The 24,737-nt window shown below is 43.7% G+C and overlaps 1 long non-coding RNA gene across 1 annotated transcript; it reads right to left on the reverse strand.

The window, feature by feature from the left end:
- Positions 1-701: 701 nt before the first annotated feature.
- Positions 702-11,614, reverse strand: LOC149338959 (uncharacterized). The gene is made up of 3 exons (XR_016283770.1): positions 11,318-11,614; positions 10,162-10,235; positions 702-792 (listed from the first exon to the last, which is right to left on the reverse strand). It is a non-coding gene; the product is annotated as an uncharacterized LOC149338959 (long non-coding RNA).
- Between the last annotated feature and the right edge of the window lie 13,123 nt (positions 11,615-24,737).

Raw genomic sequence — 24,737 nt, forward strand, 5'->3', positions numbered from 1 at the left:
GTGTGAGAGAAATTACCTTCACTTCAATTAACCAAATGATCAGGCCGGCTTTCGTAAAGGATATTCTATAATAGATCATATTCACGCTATAAATAAGGTGAGAGAAAAATTACCTTCACTTCAATTAACCAAATGTTCAGGCCGGCTTTCGTAAAGGATATTCTATAATAGATCATATTCACACTATAAATAAGGTGAGATAGAAATTACCTTCACTTCAATCAACCAAATGATCAGGCCGGCTTTCGTAAAGGATGTTCTATAATAGATCATATTCACACTATCATCCAGGTAAGAGAGAAATTAGCGGAATGTAACCAACCCCTATTGGAAAAAAAGGCAATGATGTAAATATTGGAAACCAACACTGGAAACCTTGGTGGATTATGGTAATGGAAAATGCGTTGGAATGACTGGGCATGTTGGAATGCTGGGCATGTTGGAATGACTGGGCATGTTGGAATGACTGGGCATGTTGGAATGACTGGGCAGGTTGGAATGACTGGGCAGGTTGGAATGACTGGGCATGTTGGAATGACTGGGCATGTTGGAATGACTGGGCATGTTGGAATGACTGGGAGATGTTGGGGCAGGGGCCATGCAGCAATGTTATGTCTGTCGCAATGAGACAGCAAATTTCAAAATAGATGAATCTCCTAGAGCCAGTTTTATTTTGTGTTCATGCTCCTCTTGCTCTTCTTTAGCGACTTGTCAATGCAGCTGGGCCCCATGAAACAGCCTTGTTGATGTACCACCGATGCATGAGGGCTTGGGAAAACTGGGCGATGCACTCTGCAGAAAAGATTGAAATGAAAGAATCAGGATCCACAAGTTTTTATTCTTGTCAGTATTAGAGTGCTAAAAAAGTAAACTCCGTATTGTGGCCACAGGAATAAAGTGAGCCTAAATCAAGAACCACTGAAGCTATTCGCACTCAAAAAGAAAAATAATTTGAGGTTCTTATTCAATATATCATATGCTCGTCATTAAGTACCATCATCAGCAGCATAACTAGCACCACTGCAAGACAAAGGCCTCTCCTATATCCCTAAACATAAGCCTGACGTGTGCCATAATGAGCAAAATAAAAAAGCCATCGTTTTTTGTCCTCTGAAGGCTTTTAGTGGGGTATTAATAAGAGGGACAATATAAAGGTAACATCAGAAGGGTGACTGCAGTAGCACAGCTGAGATGTCGCAGACGATACACTACGAAAAGAGGCATACAATCCATTGATACATCAGTTGCAAAAAATAAAAACAGCAGCAAAGAAAAGGTAAAACAAACCAGTGTCAATGCTCCAAGCGATATCACTTATTTCCATAATTTTGAGGGACCACATGCAATGAAAATGTGGTGAGGTAGAGTCACAAGCGAAGGCCATTCTGTTCTCGATTTAATTATTACTAACTCTATGCAGCTGAATGCTTTTTCTGGTGTTTTATCTTGTTGTGTTAGTGACCATCTTCCTGTGTTTGCTTGCATTGAGAACGCTAGTACAATAGGAAGTAAGCCCACATCAATCACATACCAAGCTATTACAGAATCATCATTGAAATCCTTTAGGGATGCGCTCATGAAAGTATATTGGAGTAAGATAGCTGAACTTCATGATGCAAATGTTGCCTATAATACGTTTGTCGATTGCTTTAAACAGATATATCACGACTGCTTTCCTCTTGTAACACGCGTGAAAAGTCGCAGAATCCGCAAGCCATGGGTAACGCCAGAGCTTCGCGGAGAAATACAAATGAAAGACAAGCTGTACAGAAAATTTTTGAGCAGCCGGAAGGTTGAGGACCTTGCGGTATTTAAGAAATATAGGAACAAATTGACTAAAAAACTGCGGTCTGCACGAACAGCCTATCACGTGTCACTTCTAGATGTTAAGAATGCTCGAAATGGTGTACTATGGTCGAGATTAAATACACTTCTGCAGCGGGACAGTTCACGCACTGCATTAACAAAATTAAATATTGATGGAAAGGAAGTTTCTGGCGTCGAACTGGCTAATGTATTCAATACTTTTTTAACGAGCTTGGCTACCCGTGCTATAACACGTGCTGCCGGATCTGACGCTTGCAAATATGTTCGAATTCAGAATGATGAAACAATTTTTCTGCACCCAGTCACGGTAGACGAAGTAGTGTCGGTGATAACAAATCTTAACAATAGCAGTAGCTGTGACACTGATGATATCCAAATACGGCCAGTCAAGCATGTAGTTGACATAATTGCTCCCATACTTGCTCACATCTTTAACATCTGTTTAGAAACTGCAGTTTTTACGGAAAAAATGCAATTAGCAAAAGTTGTTGTTCTTTACAAAAAAGGAGATCGCAACGCCCTCGCCAACTACAGACCAATCTCTATTTTGCCAGTGTTTTCGAAAGCATTTGAGAAAATGCTGCATCTAAGAATGTCAAATTTCATCCATAAATTTAACTTGCTAACACCATTTCAGTTTGGCTTCTGCAAAAGCAAATCCACTGAACTTGCATTACTCCAACAAAAGGAATATATAATAAAGCAACTTGAAAACAAATCTATTGTCATTGGTGTATTTGTGGACTTCTCAAAGGCTTTTGACCTGGTAAATCATAAAATCTTACTAAATAAATTACACTACTATGGTATCCGAGAAAAAGCGCTCTCATTGTTAAGTTCTTATTTGTCGTTTAGACAGCAAGTGGTGTACATAAATGGTATACAGTCTGAACCGAAGCCGCTCTTCTACGGTGTCCCCCAAGGCAGTACGCTAGGGCCTCTACTCTTGAATATTTACCGAAACGATATTGTCAACATTAGCGATAATACAAAGTTTTCCATCTATGCAGACGATACGAGCGTATTTTTTTCGGGTGAAAATGTTCATGAACTTATCAAACAATGTAATGCCACAATGCCTCTTGAGGTCTGGTCTGCAGTTAACCTGATGCAAATAAATGAGAGTAAGACCAAAGCTGTCATATTTAGGCCGAAAAATAAAGTTATCCCACTGCACGAGAATATTATATTAAACTCGCGGGCTGTAGAAATTGTTGAGCAGTTTAAATGCCTTGGGGTCATATTTTCTGCCAGTATGTCATGGGATTATCATGTCAATTATATCTTGAAAAAAATAGCTCAAATCACTGGTGTTACAGGCCGTCTAAAATACATACTTCCCACAAAAACTAAGATGCTGGTATACAATTCAATATTCAACTCGCATTTAAACTATTGCCAGTTGGTGTGGGGCACTACAACATTCACTAACCTTGAACGTATTCATTTAATGCAAAAAAGATATCTCCGAAATGCATATAATTTACCGTTCCGACATCCCAGTGCAGCTTTCTTTTGTCATTCCAGAGTTATTAAAGCACATAATCTTTATAAATATCGCCTCAGTGTTACTTTTAAAACAGAAATCAAGAAGAATGTAACAAATCTTAAAAATTTTGCAGAACTAAGGAAAAAAGAATCAGTCTATCCAACAAGACGTGGCGAAGAATGGACAGTGCCAACACCTCGACTAAATCTTGGTAGGGAATGCCTTCAGTACACACTTCCATCTCTTCTAAATAGGTATATCCACATTAACCTCGATTTGTTTTCTTTTTCACGTCATGAACTACATAATTTGTTTTTGCATAACATTGTTTAAGTTTCATTATGTATACATATTGCTGTTTCGTGTATTCTCCGGTGCTTCCTTGATGTGCTTGTTTTTTAAAATTGTATAAACTCTCGTGTTGCCTCCCTGTCAATAATAAGTATTGTAGACTCGTCAAGCTGCCCAAGGGCAGCTTTTTTCTACGATTCCTCCATCTGTAGTGCTAGATGGGAAATAAACTTTGATTTGATTTATTCTTCAATGGGAACAGGAAAAATTTCTTGATTTAGTTGTGATGGCATCCTGGTCTGAAGCGGGGCAGCAACATTTAACATTAAGTTGTGGAAAAGTATTGTAGAGTATGTGGAACACACCTAAACGAGCGTTTCCCCTTTTATGCAGTGATGTCTGGTGGTCAAATGAGATGACTGATTACACATATGCTGTACCAAGTGTCGCTGTTGGATTAAAGGGAGTTGGTGGCGTAGCATCAAACAGTTTGGTGCAAAATTGAAAGAGCTAGGGGATACTTCAGTTTGGAATCAATAAAATTTTTATGCATAAACTGCGCAGCATGGCAAGAGCACACAGATCATGACATCTCCTGATAAACCCGAGTGCCCTTGTGGTGCCAGCAGCATGTATCGTGACATGCTCCAAGTATGTGGGGCTGCATCTGGTTAAGGTTTCTCCATACCATTAACCCTAGAGGTTGGAAAGGAGGTCAATACGTTGTGACAAAACAATGCAGACAAGACAAGGACAACGAAGGAATAAATATGATGGCATGAGTGCTGACTATCGCCAATGTGTATTGGAAACCACGTCAAAATATATACACTGTGGCCTAAAAAAAACAACGAACAAAGGGCACCTTGTGTCAACCACATTGCATGAGTGTAAAACAAAACAAAAACTGACAAAGAAGCATTTAAGAGCATGAACTCTTCCTTAGGAAGCGTAAAGAAGGTGTGCTAACACAGTGATTGCGGTTTTTTTTTAAATTTCAGTGGCCTCGATTATCTCACGCACAAACTTTTCTGTGTCTGTCAGGCAAAATGCAGAACATGAATTCCAGTTCACAGCGTTTAGGATCTGGCAAACAATTGCAATTGCGACAGTGAATCATCAAAGTTCTCCCGCAAGCTTTGTTCACATCGTCGTGGTGATCTTTTAAACCTCTCAGTGACACACTTGCCTGTTTTCCCACTGTAAACATAGCCGCATTTCAAGGCGTTCGAACACACTATGTCTTCTGTGCAGTGCACGAAGAGACTCTGATGGATAATCTCGGTTGACTACAGGTACTGAAACTTCATAGGGTTAGAAAAACAATATCGACGCCAACTCGACTGCCTATTTAACCGGTGCGACCAATTGTGGATGTAGGGAAAGGTACGTACAAACTTCCTTTTGGGAGTTAGTCTCGACGGGGGCACAAAAAGAATGTTTCAACTTCTGCTTAAAGCAATCGGCTAAAGACACTGACAAAGGTTCTAAATATCCAGTAAAGGACAAACGGCATATGAGCTGGGCAAAACTGGATGTCATGGCAATCAAACAGGATTTCATTAAGGAATTTTTGAAGCAAAGGTTAGTGACACCTCTTGACCAGCTTAGACTGAACCGAAGAAAATGGTAAAAGTAGCTTGTTTTCCCTTGGCTCGTAAGCCCAACAAGTGTAACCACCCAAGATTGAGATCCAATAAATGTGATGACATATTATCCTCTATAATTTCAGTGGTGATTCAAAGTGGACTGAGGCTTTGACTGAACTCCTCTCTCACCTTAGACAATGCTTCGTCAGGATTGGAGATCGTGCAATAAGCCACGTAACAGCGGCGCTAATAGTTTTTTTTGCAAAAACAAGCTATTCTGAAATGTAATAAAGGTGGACTGAAGGTATGAGCTTAAAAGTGCGACAAAATTATTCACCAAAACGCCTGAGACTTTTGGAATGCCACTGCTCCATTTAGGTTAATGAATTCTTCAACACATTATTGATCCTGATTGAGGGATGGCGTAATATAAATCCTTGATGTCAACATAGCACCCCATGAAACTGGTGCGAGAGTTATTGTGTAGAAACTGCGTTACTTTCTCTGCAGATCTTACACGAGAGGAGTCATCAATGCTCAGCAACTTAATTTTATGTCGCAAAGAGAAGGCGATTTGTTTCTGACAGGTTCCATTCTCTTAAACTACAACCCTCAAGGAGCAGTCACCTTTATGGGTCTTTGCGGTAAAGAAGATAGCTGGACAATTTTTCTTACTGAAGTTGATGGCATTAGCCTGATGGTTAAACTCTAGATTGTTAATGTTTCTTGGCACTGGACTTTGCTTTTAACAAATCAGATAGTAAGTGGCACTCAAATTCAGAATACACTGCATCTGTGGCCTTGGACTGACAGGCGCCTTTCGATACGACCACAAAACCACCGTTTATCAGCAGTTGAAAGCAAGAGGGCCCACCCTCTTAAATACGACACAGTTCGGCCTGTGGGCAAGTTCCTCAAGAGGGTTCAAACCGTGACACTGCATCAAAACATCCCGAAACACACCTGTCACACTCAGGTCTGTGCGTGGAAAAGGCAACTCGTCAAACCATGGCAAGCATCTCCACAATAGTTCTCTTCGGAGGAACGGAAAATTTTGGTCCATAAGCACTTCAAGGACCAGACGAGGCAGCGACTCCAAGCTGAAGGTGTGCACCTTGTTGTCAAACTCTTGTGCCTGAAAACAAGCCAGGGAGTGGCTGGTTGACGGTGTCACGCACCGTTGACCAGGTGAAAGCCATCTGGAATGCCACTTTGCAGCCACTTTGCGCTCAATAGCCCGGAGCAGAGAAGCCAAGGCACGAGTGTCTGAAAACAAGGTGCACAATGTCGACACTGAGTTGCTGCCTCGTCTGCTGCTTGAAGCATATACGGGCCAAAATTTGCCATTGTTCCTTCGAAGAGGACTATTCTGGAGCTGTTTGCCATACTTTGACGTCTTGCCTTCCTGTGCCTGGACCTGAGCGTGACAGGTGTGTTTCAGGGGGCGTTGGTTGATGGGGTGTCGTGGTTTGAACCATGCCAGGAACTTGTCCGCAGGCTGAACTGTAACGGGTTTAAGACGGTGGGCCCTATCGCATTCAACTGCTGATAAAGAAGGTGGTTTTGTGGTCATGTCTAAAGGCGTCTTTCTGTCCAAGGCAACGGAGGCAGTTAATTCTGAGTTCAAGTGTCACACAACAGCTGATTTGTTAATAGCAATGTCCAGAGCCAAGAAACTATGTAATAATCTAAAGTTGAACCATCTGGCTAATGTATCAACTTCAGCAAGAAACTAGCAGAGGTGCCAATGAGAGGTCAAAAGACCACCGTTACGATGTGAACAAAGCTAGCAGGGGAATCTGATGTTTCATTGTCGCGACTGCGATCGTTTGCCGCATCCTTTATGCTGTGAGGCGTAATTTCTTGTGCTGCATTGTGATAGACAGACACAGAAAAGTTTGTGCATGAGATGATCGAGGCCACTGAAATTGTAGAAAAAACGCAATCAATGTGTTAACACACCTTCTTTATCGCTCCCTAATAAAGAGTTCATGCTCTTAAATGCTTCATATTCAACTTTCGTTTTGTTTTTGACAGATCCAAAGTGAATGTTACAAGGCACCCTTTCTTCATTCTTTTTTTAGGCCACAGTGTATATATTTTGATGTGCTTTCCAATAAACCTTCTTGAAAGTCAGCACTCGCACCGTCGCATTCCTTCCTCATCTTTCTCTTCTTTGCGCTGTTTTGACATAATGAATTACAAACAAGCCCATTCATCCGTCTTGCAAAAGTCAATACAGTCAGAGTAGCTGAGATAGTTGGGGCATCCTTCAGAATAATGCAGTCATAAAGACAAGGTTGGGACATAAAGACAAAGACTGTTATTGAATGGCTAATATTAATGTACTTTAGTAATGTGCTTGGTTTGGTTTATGGGGGTTTAACATCCCAAAGTGACTCAGGATGAGGGACGCCTTATGATTTTGCATATTGATATGCTGGGCTTCATAAGAGAAGAAGTACAATAGTTTTTTAAGGCCAGCCGTAGAACAGGAAGCAATGAATCTACACTAATATCAAAGAATGAAGGCTCAAGCATGAGAGTGTAGCTAAAAGGTTATAATGACAAACATGAAAAGCTTTGGAGAAATTCAAGTCGATGACACTTGCCTAAAATAAAGAATCTAAATTTGGGTGAAAATCTGTTGTGAATTCAAAAAGTTGGATTGCACATTAGTAAAGAGAATGGGAGCCGTGATGAGTGGTATAGAAATATTAGTTTGAATTATGGTGGCAAGTAATATGCGGACTCATTTCGTGCTCTAACAGTTCATGCAAAATGCACATCAATAAAATAGGAGAACAGTTTGGGGATCAGAACGGTTTCCAGCCTTAATTATTGACAGGTCAGCTTCAGGTTGTCAGGGATAGAACCAAGAGGTTTGGATTGGCTAACAATTATTGGTAAAATCTGTCTTCAGATATCCTCAGTAGTTTAAAGTATGTCAGAAGGCTTCTCACACAGCCCTCAGGTACTCGAAAGCTTGTGCTTATCAATGACTTTTCGAGACATGATGAGAAGCAATGGTTAATGCAGTGAAATGGGTAACAAATAACTGATTTTTCTCAAGAAAGTGCCCATGGAATATGCTGTCAAACAAATTCCCAAGGATCCTTCAATTAAGCCCAAAATGACAGTTTATGGGTAGCCACTTTGTTATAACCATCACATACAAAAAAAGAGACACCAGAAGCCCTCCTTATTCACTGAAAACAAGGGAGAATTATGAGACATCATTCCGGCACACAAAATCACACGGATGAAGAGAGTAGACTCCATGGACACCATATTTCAACTGAGGTTTATTCCACAACACAGGCTTTTTATGTGCAAAGGGGTACTAGTGATCCCTGGGGCTGAAAAGTATTTCCGCCACCAGATAACAATTATTCAGGACGGCAAAAACCAAAACACAAAAAAACATAGGGGTAAAGGTATCTTGCCACTCACATTAAACACATCGGCACGCCTATGCATCACCTACCTGGCTGACCCAACAAACATATTTGCCTCCAGATAATCTATTTCTTTTTCTGGAGCGCTGCAGAAGGGCTGCTGACGTAATTCTCTTTTTCAACAGAGATACAAAAGGCTTAAAAAATTTCCCAGCCCTTTCAAGTGCTAAACTTGCACAAGGCATGTGTTTCTTTCAAAAACGCCTTGCATGCTCGCTTGTGCGAGCAAAGGCGAATGTGCTCAGCTAAATGACCTCTGCCACTTAATGAATCAGCTGTCCTGCAATGTTCAAGCAAGCGTTCATTGATGCAAGCCTCGTCTGTCTAATGTAATGTTTGCCACAGGCAAGGAGGATGCTGTACACCATGTCAACCTCATGTTTAACGAGGGGTTTGGTGTGCTTAGTTTTGTAGGCAGGCTTTTTCGTAACGTCATTTATCAGGTGGCACATGCATCCCAGCTTTCCCAAGCTGAAAATACGACATGTACATCGTGTTTGTCACTGGCCTTCTTGAGGCGGTGTGACACCTGATGGCAATAGGGCACAATGACAGGTCACTGTTGCGAATGTGCGTTGTCTTCCGGCTTGCGCTGCCCAGCACACTTCATCTCTCGAACCTGGCTTTCTACCACTAAGGCTACAATTTCTCCTGTGAAAACTGCCTGCTCCAGTCTCCTTACTTGCGCATTGATGCTGTCACAGAGTCGTGACAGCGTCAATGACAAAGTAAGGCGACTGGAGCAGGCAGGCAGAAAAAGAAATAGATTATCTCAACGCAAATGTGTGTTGGGTCAGCCAGGTAGGCAATGTTTAGTCACGCCAATGCATTCAACTTGAGTGACAAGCTAACCTTATGCCTATGTTTTTGTTTTTGCAACATTGAATAATTGTTACCTGGTCGAGGAAACACTTTTCAGCCACAGGGGTCACTAGTACCACTTTGCATGTAAAAAGCTCATGTTGTGGAATCAACCTCAGTTGAAGTATGGGGTCTATGGAGTCTACTCTCTTTGTTCATGTGTTTTTGTACACTGGAATGACGTCTCATAATTATACCCAGAACCAATTAGCTCAGCTCTCCATGCTTAGCAAAAACAAGGCAGCAGTAATGAAACCAGTTCTCATGTGTGCACTTTTTCTTTTACATCTGTGACCTGCGATGAGTGGCATAAAAACACATATTTAAGTTAACACACATGCATCATAATGTTAATATTCGTAGTCAAATAGTATCACATAATGCAGCCAAAAACATGCAGACATTTCGCACTTCATGCAAAGAATGCAACGGTTAAAAGACGAGCAATATTGAATGTAAAACTTCAAATGGCCTGCAACCGGCCCATTCTGACAGCCAACTAATATTACTCATATAAACATGTAAACATATCAGGCCAGAGCAATCCAAACTGCTCCAAGCAGTAGCATTAAGGAAAAGAGCAATGAAAGTAAGAGAACATTTCATGGCAACCACAAGAACAAAGCACAATGCAGTAACAACTTACAACACAGCTTTTGACTTCATCTGGTGGCCACAAAATCCATGCCATTGACTCGGACTGGAAGACAGATGTGCCACCTGCAGATACCAATTTTCCATTATCACTATGACAGGAGTACAAAAACAAGCATGCGAACTCGGTCCAACAGTGAATATCACATGAATGTAAAAAGATCAGGAAAAATATACTTGCCCAAGTATACGCCTCAATACAAAGGAAAACTACCCTGTTTAAAATGCATCAGTTCCCCTAGCACTAGTAAAGGAATCTTGCTATGAGCAAAACAAATCTGCGTTCGAAAGCGTAGATAAACATCGTAATAACTGAGACAATTATTGCGTCACTTGTTTTCCTCAGAAACCAATTTTCAAACAGCAGAGTGATCGAAATGCAAGATCCTATACTCTGGGTAGCCAGAAACGCTATCGGTATCATAAAAAAAAAATCTTCACATACTCATTTAAAAATTAGATCCTGACGGCCGGAAATTAACTTTCGTTGGTAACTGCAACTTGAGACAGTGCTTTCTTTATAGTGGGGTTTGAATTCAGATGCGGAAAATGGGCACTGATCGTATTGGAGGGTTCCGGATTAATTTAGACCACCTAGAATTTCTTAACGTGAGCTGACATCGCACAGCACAGGGGCATTCTTTTTTTCATTTCACCTAAATCGAAATGCGGCTACTGCCATCAGGATCGACCCCACGACCTAAGGTTCAACAGTCTAGGGCCAAGCAAAAACCGCGGCGAATAAAAAGTGTTTCAATCCCCCTCAAAGTGCTAACGCTATCTTGAAAGACAATCATACATTTTACGCACAGCCAAAGTGCCGGTCCTTGAAACGTGCGCGGTGGTGTGAACAAGCATGGGCAGAAACGCGTAGAACGAGGCATATACGAGGACAAATCTGTGCTCAACAAGAAACAAAACGCGCAAACATGCGCATACCAAAATCATGCAAAGCTAGCGCACGCACGGTCGCATCCCCTTCGCCAAAACAAGTACCGACAGCGACAATTCTTGGCAGAGCAACTCACCGCGGCGACAACAAAAGCGCCTTAAACGCTTTTTATAGCATTGAACACGAATACTGCAGCAGTACGACAGGTCACCGTTCCAGCATTATATGCTTCGGATAATGCACGAGTACTGCTTACCTTTTCAGATGATTGCGTAGTCGTGCAGAACGCTGTTTGCCTTCGTGTCACGGGCACTACACCAACCAGTGAGATTTCAGCACGAGTGCTACGTAGCCGGCACTCTCTACCACGTAGTCACACAGAAGAAAATATTCCGGGCCTTATTTGGAACATTTCCACCGCGACACTGCCCGCGCGTCTTTGTGCCTGGACACCCATCCTGGACTACACAAAGAAGCGCACAGACTGAAAAGTTAGAGAGACCAGAAAAATGACACTTTGCCTCGAATAGGCTACGTCGACAGCACTGCGCGATTGTGCACTCTTGAGCAAGAAGAAACACACGCAAACCACAACACAGTTCACGACGGCTCACAATCCAAGTAGCGAATTGTAGCAAGCGCCGAAGCGCGATGCACGCGACGCAGCACCCGAACCGCCATGAGGGTTATACAGAAAAACACAGAAAAACAGCTACCGGCAGCCACCTGGCGGTGACAACCAGTTTTTGTTTCGGTTTCGTTGTGAAAAAGCTTGTAGCCTACTTTTTATTTTATTTTTGGTATTTTTATTGGGTATTCAGCCGTATCGGCATCCACAGAAATTGCAGCGATTGCGAGCAATTACCACTGGTAGAAATGCGCGAATTAACAACCTGTTGCTTGCGCTGCGGTTGAAAAATGCCTGAGTTCTCACGGCAGTATGGCTTGCTGCTTTGCTCATTCACGAAATTACATGCCGATTTCTGTTTGTATGGGGAAGTTTTTTTTTATATTGATGGGAGATCAGCAAGGCTAACAAAATACCCAACGTAGCAGTCGTAGAGAGTAGGTTGTCGTAAAAACATGGTGACGCTGTTTGATCGGCAGCACGACGTGAGAGGCGGCAGCGTTGAAACGCGCGTCGAGAGAACAACCTCCACGGTATATGCTTTCTTGAGACTACAGTGAAGGTGTGCATTTTTTATAGTGGAGTTCTCTCATCCAACGTGAAAACCAAATCAATTCTTAGTATGAAATATGCTGTGTAATTTATATCCTCATATTGTATTTATATATATCTGCATTTATATTTTGAAAAGCAGTGTTGTACTGGTAATTGTGTACCGAGGTGCATGTATAAGAGTGCAGCCTTGTCGAAATATTCTGTGTATATATTTGTATTCGTAACCCTTCTACAAAGAAGCTGTGTGGCCAGCTATGTGGTTAACAATTTGTTAATTGAATTAGTATATGTCTTGAAATGCACGCTCAATAAAATTTTCTGAATGAAATTGAGTGTTCGGATTCAGGCATGCAGGGCTCTGCAAACCTGCAATTTATTATTTTGTGAACAATGAAGTTAAACTTTTTCTCAAATATTTTGCTAATGATAATCTAAGCCCAAGTATATAAGTCGTTACTTTTTAAAAAAATTTTCTGAAACTGTCAAGTCAACAAATGCACGTGTAAAAAAAGAGAAATTTGTCTTGCAGTTTTTATTCTAACAGCATAAAGTGCCAAGTGTACAGTCTTTGTCAAAAGTAACCAGGCTGCATGGTTTGCTTCTAGCTTGTATAGAGGAGCCCTTGTGTTATTCCTAAGGATCAAAACGTGTTGGAAGGTAATAAGACCCTCAGCCCTTACCTTTAGCTACCATTCCAGCTTCAGGGAAGCTGTGAGGGATCCGCTGTACGAGCTAGAAGCAAACCATGCAGCCTGGTTACTTTTGACAAAGGCTGTACGTTTGATGGATTTGACCCACTGAGATTGTTAGTGCATTGATGAGTTTCATTTTGTCAACCATATAGGCACATGCATGCAGTATCTGCTGCCCAGCATCGGCCATTCAAATACAGCCATGGTTTGTGCCATGCCAAACAAGTAGGTACAGTCGTGGGTAAAAAAGATTAGCACACATGACGGAACACCAGAGCGCCGGAATGACAACGCCTGGCACTGCGGGTGGCGGAGAGGCTGATAACGGGAGTGCCGGGCCGTTCCCATTCTACAGTATTAAGGGGGTCTGCCACGGACAGTAAAATTACTGCGGACTGCCACGGACAGCAAATTAGCGGACTGCCACGGACAGCAAAACTGCTGACTAAAAGCAGCGCTATCATATATTGTTCCCGCGAGTTCCTTTTGACAAACCATCGCGGACATAAAAAAACAGTAATAAAAAGAAGCCATCTGTGCTCATGATAACCGAGCCAAAATAAATTCCGCAAGCACAGTCACGTAGGGTTGGCACTTCAACGCTCGGGCGGTGCACGCTTGATAAAGCTTACTTCCTGCCGCCCCCCCCCTAGGCTGCAAACATGGAAACGGCCCGTTAGGCAGTTCTGCCTACCGCAGCGCCGCGTGGTGAGATATACGAATTCTGATCGCCAGTGATCTGTGCTAATATATTTTGCTCGCGACTGTACACATCCATAGGCTCCCACCGTGGTTTCCACATAGTCCAGTGTTGCCTGCCAGGCCCACCGAGATAATCACGATGGATACCACCAAGCCCATCCCGTCCCACCGTGTTCACTGAAGTGTCCAGCGTGGTTTCCATTCAGCCCAATATTGTTTACTGAAAGTGCCAGTGCAGCCACCACAATTTCCACTCAATCCAGGGTGGCCCAAAGTCGCCATTAGTGCATCCAACATCTCTCCCATTCGCTCCAACAGCACCCAGCGTGGATACCAACACTTCCAATCAGCCCACCGTTTTCTCCAACATGGAAACCAACACTTCCATTCGGCCCACCGTTTTCTCCAACATGACTTTTGCTGGAATTTTCAACAGGGACCCCTACTATATAGAGCCTTCATTCATTACGAAAAAGCATTTGCATCGGTGCAAACCTCAGCTGTCATGCAGGCATTGTGGAATAGGGGTGCAGAAAGGCATTATGTGAATATACTTGTAGATATCTGTAATGCCTGCTCAGCTACCATAGTCCTCTATAAAGCCAGCAATAAAACTCCAATAGGGTAGGGTGTCAGGCAGGGAGACGCGATCTCGCCAATGCTATTCACCACCTGTTTAGAACAGCTATTCCGAGGCCCGAATTTAGAACAGTTGAAGATAAGATTTAATGGAAAATAACTAAATGATCTGCGATTTCCTGTCGACATCGCCTTGCTGAGTCACTCAGGCGATGAAGCACAAAGCATGATCAATGATTTGGGCGGGCAGGGCAGAACGTTGGGTCTATAAAAATAACATGCAGAAAACCAAAGTAGTGTTCAACAGCCTCGCAATGGAACAGCAGTTCACAATTAGTAGCGAGGTACTAGAAGTGTTAAGCAAATACGTCTACTTACGGTAGGTAGTGACCGCTCCTCCGGATCATGAGAGGGAAATAACTAGAAGAATAAGAATGGAGTAGAGTGCATGTGGCAGCTTCTCTCAGCTCATCAATAACAACTTAGCAGTAACCCTCAAGAGAGAAGCATAGAAGGCATGTATCTTACCGGTACTCATCTATACAGCAAGAACCTGAAGGCTAACGAAAAGACCGTAAGTTGTCAGAGGAGGCGAGGGAACAAACGCGGGTTAATGACATCCTAGCCGAAATCAAGATTAAGAAATGTACTTGGGCAGGGCATGTAATGCGTATGCAAGATAACCGCTGGTCGTTAAGGGTAACGGAGTGGATTCCAAGAGAAGGCAAGCGTAGCAGGGGGCGGCAGAAAGTTAGGTGGGCGAATGAGATTGAGAAGTTTGCGGGGACACTCTTGGAACAGCTGGCAAAGGACAGGAGACATGGAGAGACATGAGAGAAGTCTTTGCCCTGCAGTGAGTGCAGTCAGGCTGATGATGATGACGTACACTGCCCAAATTATTATTCGCGCTTTCAGATATGTGGTGGTAGTATGTAGTACGCGGCGGCATGCATTTGCGTGGACAACGCTGTGGCTGAAACACGGCTCTAGACCAATACGCGTTGGCGTTTTTTCAACATTGCTGCCGAATCACGGCGCTGGGGCATAGGTCTCCGGCGTATATCGGGTAAATTGGCATTTACAATGAAAAAACCAAAGACGTACATAAGTAGCTCCCTGGGTCAGTGGACACCTTAATAGCTTCCAGGTGCGTGTCGGTGGGGTCCACCGGCAAAAACCCTGCTTTCACATAATATTTCGTACTTAGCAAAGCTAAACTATGAATCAATTTTCTTTAGTAATCGAGAGGTGATTTCATGCAAAGCAATCTAGAAAAAGATTTTGCATGCCTATCAGCAGGAACACATTTTGTGTTTCAAAGCAGTGGTTCCTTTGACGAAAAAAAGAGAGCCCCCTGATTGCAACAAAAGGGTTGTCCGTATCCAGTGAAAAAGAAATATTTTTTTTTTATGAGAGTATAGATTGAGAAGAATACAGATGGAACGTTGTCTCAATCTTGGGACCCATAAAGCCAGATTATGTTCTCTAAAGGAAGGTTTTGGCACGTTATATATCGATGTAGCATGCCACAATACCTAGGTAGACAACAACAACGTCTCACCTTGCTCTAGGTTCCACGTGGACCCGCTCAAACATGTAAGCGCTCAGTTAGCCTGGTGGTTGGCTGCCTCACTAACTCACAAGCCGGTGTCGTGTTTAGTGCCTAATTTCGCGACATGCCGCCAGGTGACCGCGTCGTTTGTTTATAAGGGCCTGTAAGCACACTACTGCCATTTTTAATGCTTGAAAAATGCTTCCTCTGATTGGGTTGATTATATATTTGTGAAAGAAATATATATTTTTAGGGGGTTGATGCGGAGAGTCCTCGCTCTTGACCTTAGCTTGGGCGCGAATAGGTGGTTGAATCGTTCTGGCTTTAGGCTTTAGGGTCTCTTCGGTTGCGAAATACTTGAGAAAAAAAAAACGGAATACTCCCTTCATGTCAAAGACATCTCGATTGTGGGTCGTTTTGAAAACGGGGCCAAAGAGCGCGGGAACTACTTGGCCGATGGCGCTCAAGCGACTGTAGAGGTCTGGGCCGTGGAGGCCACAGGGGCTCAAGGGCTTCCCGTCTTCCGATTCAACACCCTCCCTACTTTCATTGCTAATAATAACAGCTTCATTAATTTATTAATTAATTAACTAATTGATTGATTCATTGACTGATTGATGAAGATTTTATTATTAGCAATGATAATTAATTAGTTGATTGATTGATTAGTTCAAAGGGCCACAACTTCTTAAGTCGTGTGTACATACAGTGAAGCATCGGGATCGGAAATTTGAACAGACATGAATGTTACCTTTTTTGATAATCCTCTTTCGCCAGCGTCTAGCCAAATCAATAGCATTACATCGTGTATACGCCTTTCAAAATAACCGCAATAATTTCCTAACGTCTATCCCATATTTACATTTTTCGTGCAATGTAGGGTAGCCTACTGGGCATCGCCTGGTTAACCTCGCTGCCTTTCCGTCCATTTCTCTCTCTCTCTTCGTGCAGTACTGTTTCCGGGAAATTAAAGAAATTTAATGCACCCTGCAGCACTTGCCAGCAGTCTACAGCACTTGCCAGCAGACAAAAACTAAGCGTTTTTAAAAAGCGAGCTAATGCGGGCTGGAAAACAAAGCTGAAAAAGTGTCATTGGCGATTGTTGTCAAAAAGCGGGATCTCTTCAGGAATGAGTAATAAATTGATTACTTACTCAGCCGTTATTAAGAACAGGGCCGTTTTAGCTGTGCGAAAATCTCAAGCATTAGTTTCACGGTGGGTTTCTGCGTTTTTGGGGTTGAATGTGTTTCATGCTGTTCAAAAGACGTAATAATTTTAAGCTTTAAATGATAAATCCACTATGAATACACATACAGTTACTTAGTCTGTAGAACTGCCTGTTTAATCGGAGCAGTTTTACCGCTTTTCTATTTTTAACACCTGTCTCACGTCCGCTGCATACACTCTCTAAGAGCATTGTACTATTATTGCCTACAATGATGAAAGCCAGAAAATCAAAAGGAAAAAACACATTTGCAGGCTAACATCCTAAGGGCCTATCTTTACTTTCGAAAGTGTGAGGAATTTGAGAAATTGATGATCACTTATCTACTGAAGTGTAGGATGGAAAATGAAAACAAAAAACATTGCAATAATTAAGTCCTTTTGTGCATTAGTTTCGCACAGCCTGTAGCTTAAGTAGCTATTGCCTCCAGTTGAGGGCCCCCCGAACGAAGAACCTTGAACGAACGAAGAAAGAGGGGCAAAAGAAAGAAGAAAAATATAGAACGAAAGTATCCAAACTCACTGCTTTCATTTACGAAGCCAGAAATATCGACGAGGAAAACGTCATACAAGAGCGTGAGAGCTGTCGGCATCAAGCCACAGAAAAAAACACAAAGGTTAAAATTGTAATCTAGTGCTTTTTAAAAGCAGTTTGAACTTAACGCCTGCCATACAAGTTTTTAGAAGTAATATAAGCTCTCGAAGCGGCGACGTGTAAGGTTGTGCCAATATTCTGACAGTGTTCCCTTTTTCGGTGGAGTGTAACGCAGTTTTAGATGTTGTAAAGGTCAGCGTTTTTTGCCACTTCAAGAAAATCGACAAGGATACGTACCGTAAACCTGTGTAAAATAAAGGTAACACTCCGGGGCTCCAATGAAGCGTGGTCATAAACTTAGTGCACGGACCAGCTGCTATAAAAAGCAGGGTATTGACCTGGGCTACGGTGCATCCAGCCGTTGCTTGAATTGTGTTCACACGCTGGCTTTCGAATTGCACGCTGGGGTCCGTTATCGGCCTACCCAATCGATTGTATTACTTTGGCCCAGGCAGCCTTGCTCACAGCTATGCTTGCCGAAAGGACAATGCCCAAACACATCCTGCAGAAAGGGAAACACGAAAAGCTTTGACGATGATAAAAAAGTGCTCGAACGTTGAAACACAAGACATCAGGAGGAGTAAAAATTAAAACCTGCCCGGAGATCATGTCTGAACGAATAGGAGGGTAGGTGCGAAGCCTTTCCGTTTGATTGCTGAGATGTTCATTCCGCTCGCTTTTGTGTATTTTCATGATAAAAGAATACCGCGCACGCAGATGAGAAACTGAGAATGTTTTCTTTGATTACAGAGCCGCGCCTAGACCGAGCGCTCCTCTCGTGCCCACGTCCTCTTCATTGTCTTTGCGCATCGTTGGCATAGTCTTGATCTAAGGCAACCTATGTATAAGAGAACAAAAAAAAAGTGGTAGGGTTTCAGCGTAGTTAAACCAAGTCGACGTGCAAAAGCATGCGTTAAACCTCCTTCGATCATGGTTTTGCTTTGCTGGGTCGTCCGCACGTCCGGCCAAGATATTTGTTCGATAGTAGTATTAGTTGATATGAAGACGACGATGCACAATGCACACCTCCAGGGTGTGTATATTAGTTCCATATTAGTATTAGCTCATGAAGACGACGATCTGCAGTGTGAAGCACGAGGGACTGTCGCAGTTTAACGCGAGACATGATTGGCTGGGGCGGGAGCTTAGTGCTATCGTGCAGTGACCAGCGAATCTGATCTGTACGTGCCGCCGCTGTTTCCAATCCCAGTCACGGTAATATTTTTTATTTATATATTTATGATTTGGCCAAGGTCACCCTCAAGGCGAAGGTTCACACGCATTCGGTGAGCCGGTTTGACCTCGTGATGTAGTGCTCCCTCACTGAAAGCACAATATGGATCAGCTGAACTTTATAGTGCATGCAGGTTGGGAAGCGGAGCGAAATGAGTACAGACCACATGTGCGTTGGAGGGGGGGGGGGGGGGGGGTGTTGGTGGAGGGAGAGGATAACGGTTTAAATCTCAAGGTGAAATGTGTTACAGTCACGGGAAAAGGAGGACCAACAATAACGATTTCAAAAGAAATTTCATTACAACAGCAATTTCATACTGCGGCCGCCTATGGCTGACTGCCCAAGTTGCCTCAGAAACGACTGCGTAGTGGACGCTGCCCACGTGGCGGACTTAGGGATCGAAGAACTAGTGGAGTAGCGTTTCGCAAAATCCTTTGCGGTGGACAGGAGTCCGCACTGACACTTTGTTGCCCAGTTTGTAGTACACTACCTTGTCGCCTTGTGGCGAAAGGGGGTTGCTGCGAGCGTCGGGGATTGCTGCTCCTTGATGTGGAAGCCGGCGAGCTTGCGGCCTTGCTCCGCTTGTTCTATGAAGTGGCTCGCGCGCAGTGTGGCAGCCTTATCCCCACACGGGAACAACGCGTTCAACATCATGCAGAATTCCATGCCATAGACGAGACGACACGGGGTAAAGCTGGTCGTTTCCTGCGTTGCGTTATAATAAGCGGAGCTGACGTGGAGTAGCATCTGATGCCGCATTTTGTGTTCAACGCAGCCTTATGTAGATTAACATCATGTCTTCCAACGACTTAGGCACTTCGGGAGGCCATTTTTTGTGGGTGGTACGCTCTTGTAGTTCGGTGCTCTGTGTCAAGATGTCTCGTAGGTGTTATAGTGTATAAGCATCTTGCCCTGGTTGGTGATCATGGCTGACAGGGCGCCGTGCTGCAACACAATGCAGTGCGTGAAGAAGTTAGCAACTTCGGTGGCTGTGCCTTCGTCTCAGCGTAGTGGGTCAAGTAGTAGTGATGCAAAACTATCGATAGTACTATCGATACTATCGATAGTTGAGTCACTATCGAACTATCGATAGTACTCTCGATGGTACTTTCGATAGTTCTATTGATAGTGCTATCGATAGCCGCATCGATACTACTTGCTATATATAGTGATATCGATTCTATAAAACCGACCACCAGTACCCACTTCATCCTAAACTTGGTTTCCCGAGTGTGTGGTATGGAGGTGATGGTATGAGTAACTGACAGGACTCGCCCGTTTTCGCGACCTACGCACACCGAGCTCAGCAGACGTTCCTACGTAAAGTTGCTGGATAAAATGTTAGCGTGCGAATGTCCTAGTTGCGAAGCATGTGTGCAAAAAGCATTTCTGGAGCGGTTACGTCAGCAAGACGACGTCTGCAGTGCATGATAGTGTCGTGTAAGTCAGCACAACTTGTGCTGTTTGTTCGTGCATCGGATGCAGTTCCAGGTATTTTCCAGTTCGAAGGTCGCTTTGTCATGGCAGACAAGTAGGACTTCATTTCGTAGGTCGGATCGTTGTACTAGAACGTAACTATTCTCAATATAGCTGGTGCCAGCTTATAGAGCACGCTATTCCAGAGGAGAACGATGGTAGCGCACCAGCTGGGTAATGGGGCATGCAGGCTTTCCAGGTGTTCTGTGAGCAGCCGGAGCTCGGCGTCGGCACACTGCCTTGAAATGACGTCGGACGTACTGATTACACCGGGAAAGGTGTCGTTGTTTGGGGTGTCGTGACAAGGAGGTTTGACGGAAGCGCGCGACAGGCTAATCAGCGTCGGTGTGTTTTCGGCCGAACTTATGGACAACAGAGAAATTAAATTCTTACAACAGCAATGCCCAACGTGCTGGCCGCCGGGAAAGGTACTTTAATTTTTTCAGCCAACACAACCAGCGATGATAGGTGATGGAAAGAAATGTTCTGCAATATAGGAGTGGGCAGAACATACTGTGGGGATCCGTATTACCGCCAAGCATTCTTTTTCGGTGGAAGAGTACTTCGATTAAGCGTGCGAAAGTGTGCGGCTGGCGTATACAATTTCTTCACTGACATCGTCGTGCCTCTGAACAAAAACTGCGACAAAACCGACGTTGTTTGCGTCCGTGTGCGTCTCGGTGTCCGCATCGTCGTCGAAATGGGCAAGTATCGGGGAAAAATGTACCGGCGCGGGAACTCGTACAGTGCCACCAGCTGCTCATTGCCCCCATAAAATTATACATCATTAAGAATAGGAGCGTTAATTTTTTTTTATTGCCGTGGACATAAAAGGAGACGGTGGTGCCTGGCTGCGGTGTCGGCTGCTCCTTTTCACATGATCGAAGAAAAACACTGGAGATTTTTTTGTGCGGTGGGTCTCGCTTTTTTTTCACTCTTCTCCTACGCAGTCATAAGTTCTTCACGCCGCACACTTCTTAGAAGGCAGAAGCAAGATCAACAACCGAAAATGGAAACGGCTACCCAACGAACAGAACGCCCGTTTTCTTGACTCGTTTTTTTTTCTATCAGCCGTTATAATCCGATATTTATTTTGTTTGCACACTGCAGAAGGAGAGAGCACCACCTGTGCTTTCTCTTCATTTTTTTATTTGATACCGGCCATGTGCGTTGCCTCGCCAGCCAGGTCTCATCATCGATCAAATGTGCCGACTCATCTCTTTCATAGATAAATCGGCGCTGGACGCGAAATGAGGCTTGTCAGTAAAAAGAAAAAACTTTTGAAGTGAACAGACTAGAACTGGACGTCCTCGACAGCTGCGTTGCCTGCTGCACCCGCACACCCAGTGATGTGACCATCTCACACCGCAGACAGCTGTCAAAACGTCGCTTCCAAGAAGGGAGCTGAAATGGAATGAACAGAATGTGTCACTTAGCGTGCACTTGCGGACTTCACGGCGAGGTAAAAAAAAAAATGCCCAAGTTCCGGTGAAAGGTTTTCCTACAATCTCTCTTCAAGCCTATTGCTAAACAAAAAAAGGGAACAGCTTGAGAATGCCAAAAGAGGTTAAAAGTTGGTCTAGTTCTAAATAAATACGTAGGTGTGTACATATTTAGACGGAGGGTGGCGCTGAATATTTTACAGCGAAGATGAGAGAGAAATATTTGTCGTGGAACGAGACTGCTGCAATTTCTTCAAAACGTGACACAAAATATTGGTGTGAATTGGGAAAAAGGCACTCTACACACAATGACACAAGACTGAGGAATGGACCTCTCCCACCAAAGGTAGCAAGTGCACATGTGACACGGTTGCGCAACACATGCAAACTCTGTTGTAATATCTGAATCAAATGGGGCGCAGCAAATTGTAAGCACACACACGACAAACATGAAGACAAGAAAATCTGAGCTTTGCCATCATTACACAGTGTGGAGTTTTAGCGCCTTGTATTCCCAGTCGGAAAAAAACAACATAACCGTGTCAAAATTACGACCATATGTTTTGTTGTTTTGGCGTAACAACGTACTTTAAGCTTTTTTTAAGTATTTTCTGTAGCACTATAGCTTTTGTGTAGTACTTTTCTGCAGTCGGTAGGTCTGTAGTACTTTTCTCCAGTAACTATACAAAATCCTGTTTTACAACAAAAATTTCGTTTCTTACAGGTTCATGGGCAAAAACATTACAGAAAATATGTTGTGACGACAGAGAATTTTTGTTGTCTTTAGACTGAGCACGCACACTGCCCTAAAGATCGCAGTGTACATCGTCCTGCAGCAATCTTATATTGACTTTCATCTGCAGAGCGGCCTGTATACAGCGCTGTATCGTCCTGTCTTTCTTCGTCCGTGTCTTAGGAGTGCGCTGTGTTTTTCCCCAAGATGAACTACCAACTAGCCCGCTCTTCAACCCTTGCAAGTTGACAGAAAATCTGCATATCCTCTCTTAGTTGCGGGATCTGCTTGAATTGCTTGAAAAGTAGCACTCCCGTCTCTTGCCCAGAGGACTTTGAAGGGGCTGGCGTTACTGCAACTGCGTACACCAGACCCTTAGTAACCGCTTGCGCGCGTCCATCCTTGCGCCAAGAGAGTTGCCGGATTCGCGCAACATTGGAGGAGAGAAGCAAACGGCGATGGAAGTATCAGCCCTAGAGAACGCTTCCCTGCCGCCTGAATGATCGCCCATTGAGACCCACTATCTTGTTTGCTCTCTAGATCTGGTATTTTCAGGAACGGGCCTCAATCGGAGAAAATAAGGGCGCACTGCGTTACCGTCTGATTTCGTCTCCTCCGCAGGGATGACCTTTTTACATTTGCGGGATTTGGTTTACATCGTCATTCATACCGAAGGCTGCACGAGAGAAGCGGAGTTATTAACAGCGTGCAAAATTTATACATCGTTTACAGGTTCCTTCGAGGACTTGTTTTAAATTTTCTCTAAGTGGTTTTAAAAAAAAATACTCACAGGCTCATTGGATCACTTCACTGCAGAGAGCTCATTCCAGAGAGCGCCTGCAGATTACTTATATAACATTTTGAGTGGCTTCCTTACGGTGAAAACGCTATGAACCTTCCGAATACGGCATTCAGGGCAATGAGAGCGCCGACGAGGCCGTTTAACGTAAGGTACCCTATACAGCAACAGAACGAAGCAAAAGTGGAGGCGTACTCGAAAATTACATGTCGACTTTCGTAAGGAAAAAAATACCGTAGACACTTTGGAAATTTTAAAGTGTGCTTGGGGAAAGCCTAGTGGTCAACCCACTACCGCTTCCCCGAACCGCTTGGCGCGGCATCACTGGGCCGCTTCGGAGTCATGCGTCTCACCCACACCACTGCAACGAGATGTCCAACGTTCTGGGGCCTTGGACACAACCTTCCTCACAAAGGAAAGCGGTGAAAGCGCTCCTGAGATTCTTAAGGGACTCGTGGTTGTATTCCCGTCTATAATCTTTAAGTTTTCAGTGCGCGCCGTCTGTCCCCGTGACATAGAGGTCGCTGGACACTTCGAAAACTCATTTCATTGCCGCTCTTATTCCTTTTTTCCCCTTACTGACATCGCCCGTGTACTGTGCGATGTCAGTGCACGTAAAAGAACCCCAGGTGGTCGAAATTTCCGGAGCTCTCCACTAAGGCGTCTCTCATAGCCTTAGTCGCTTAGGGACGTCAAACTCTGATTTTGGCGCGACTTAAGGCAATCATAGTCTGACTACAAGGAAAAGAATGCAACAATGCTGAGTCAAGCAAACACGTCGAAGTCCACGGCTTAGGAGCTTGTAAACGCTGTATCAGAGCAACACACCCTAATATTTTCCCGCTGCACTATCTTTGGGCGAATCCAACGTAAATACTACCTGCAGGAAAGACGATATAATAGCAGAAAACAAGATGCCACCAGTAGAATCTGAATCCATGATCGCTGCATGAAGCTTGCGAGGCTTTACCAGCTAGCAACGGTGGCTGTTGAAACTTGTACTTCGTAGTATATTTGTGCTTCGTGTAGCCTAAACATTGGGAGGGTGCTGCCATGGGTGAGGTAAGTGCCACTAATCAATCAATCCATCAGTGTTTTGTGTTATGGTAGAGAGGATGAATTTTAAGCAGCAAGATTGCGCACCTTGTGCTCGTGGGAACATGCGATGGACATCCCTTATGCATGAATCAATGGACAGATGACTTTTCCGAACACATTTCAAGAAAGGAAACAGCGAATTGCCATGTGATCAAAACAAAAACAACAGGATTAGCGCCTGGACACCCTGCACACAGCTGCCTAAGAAAAGAGGATTTATTTCTTGTAGTTCCGCGGTTACAAAGCGTGAGATAAGCTATCAGAGTGTGATCGATGGTCCAGGCCACACTTTGACGCAGTAAAAAAGTGCGAAAATTGAGTAGATCCTCAAGATCCTCATCTGCGAATCGTCTATACAGTGCCCGTG

The sequence above is a fragment of the Amblyomma mixtum genome, chromosome 6 (genome assembly GCF_055824585.1).
Source record: "Amblyomma mixtum isolate Tamu chromosome 6, ASM5582458v1, whole genome shotgun sequence".
In the NCBI taxonomy this organism is placed as follows: domain Eukaryota; kingdom Metazoa; phylum Arthropoda; class Arachnida; order Ixodida; family Ixodidae; genus Amblyomma; species Amblyomma mixtum.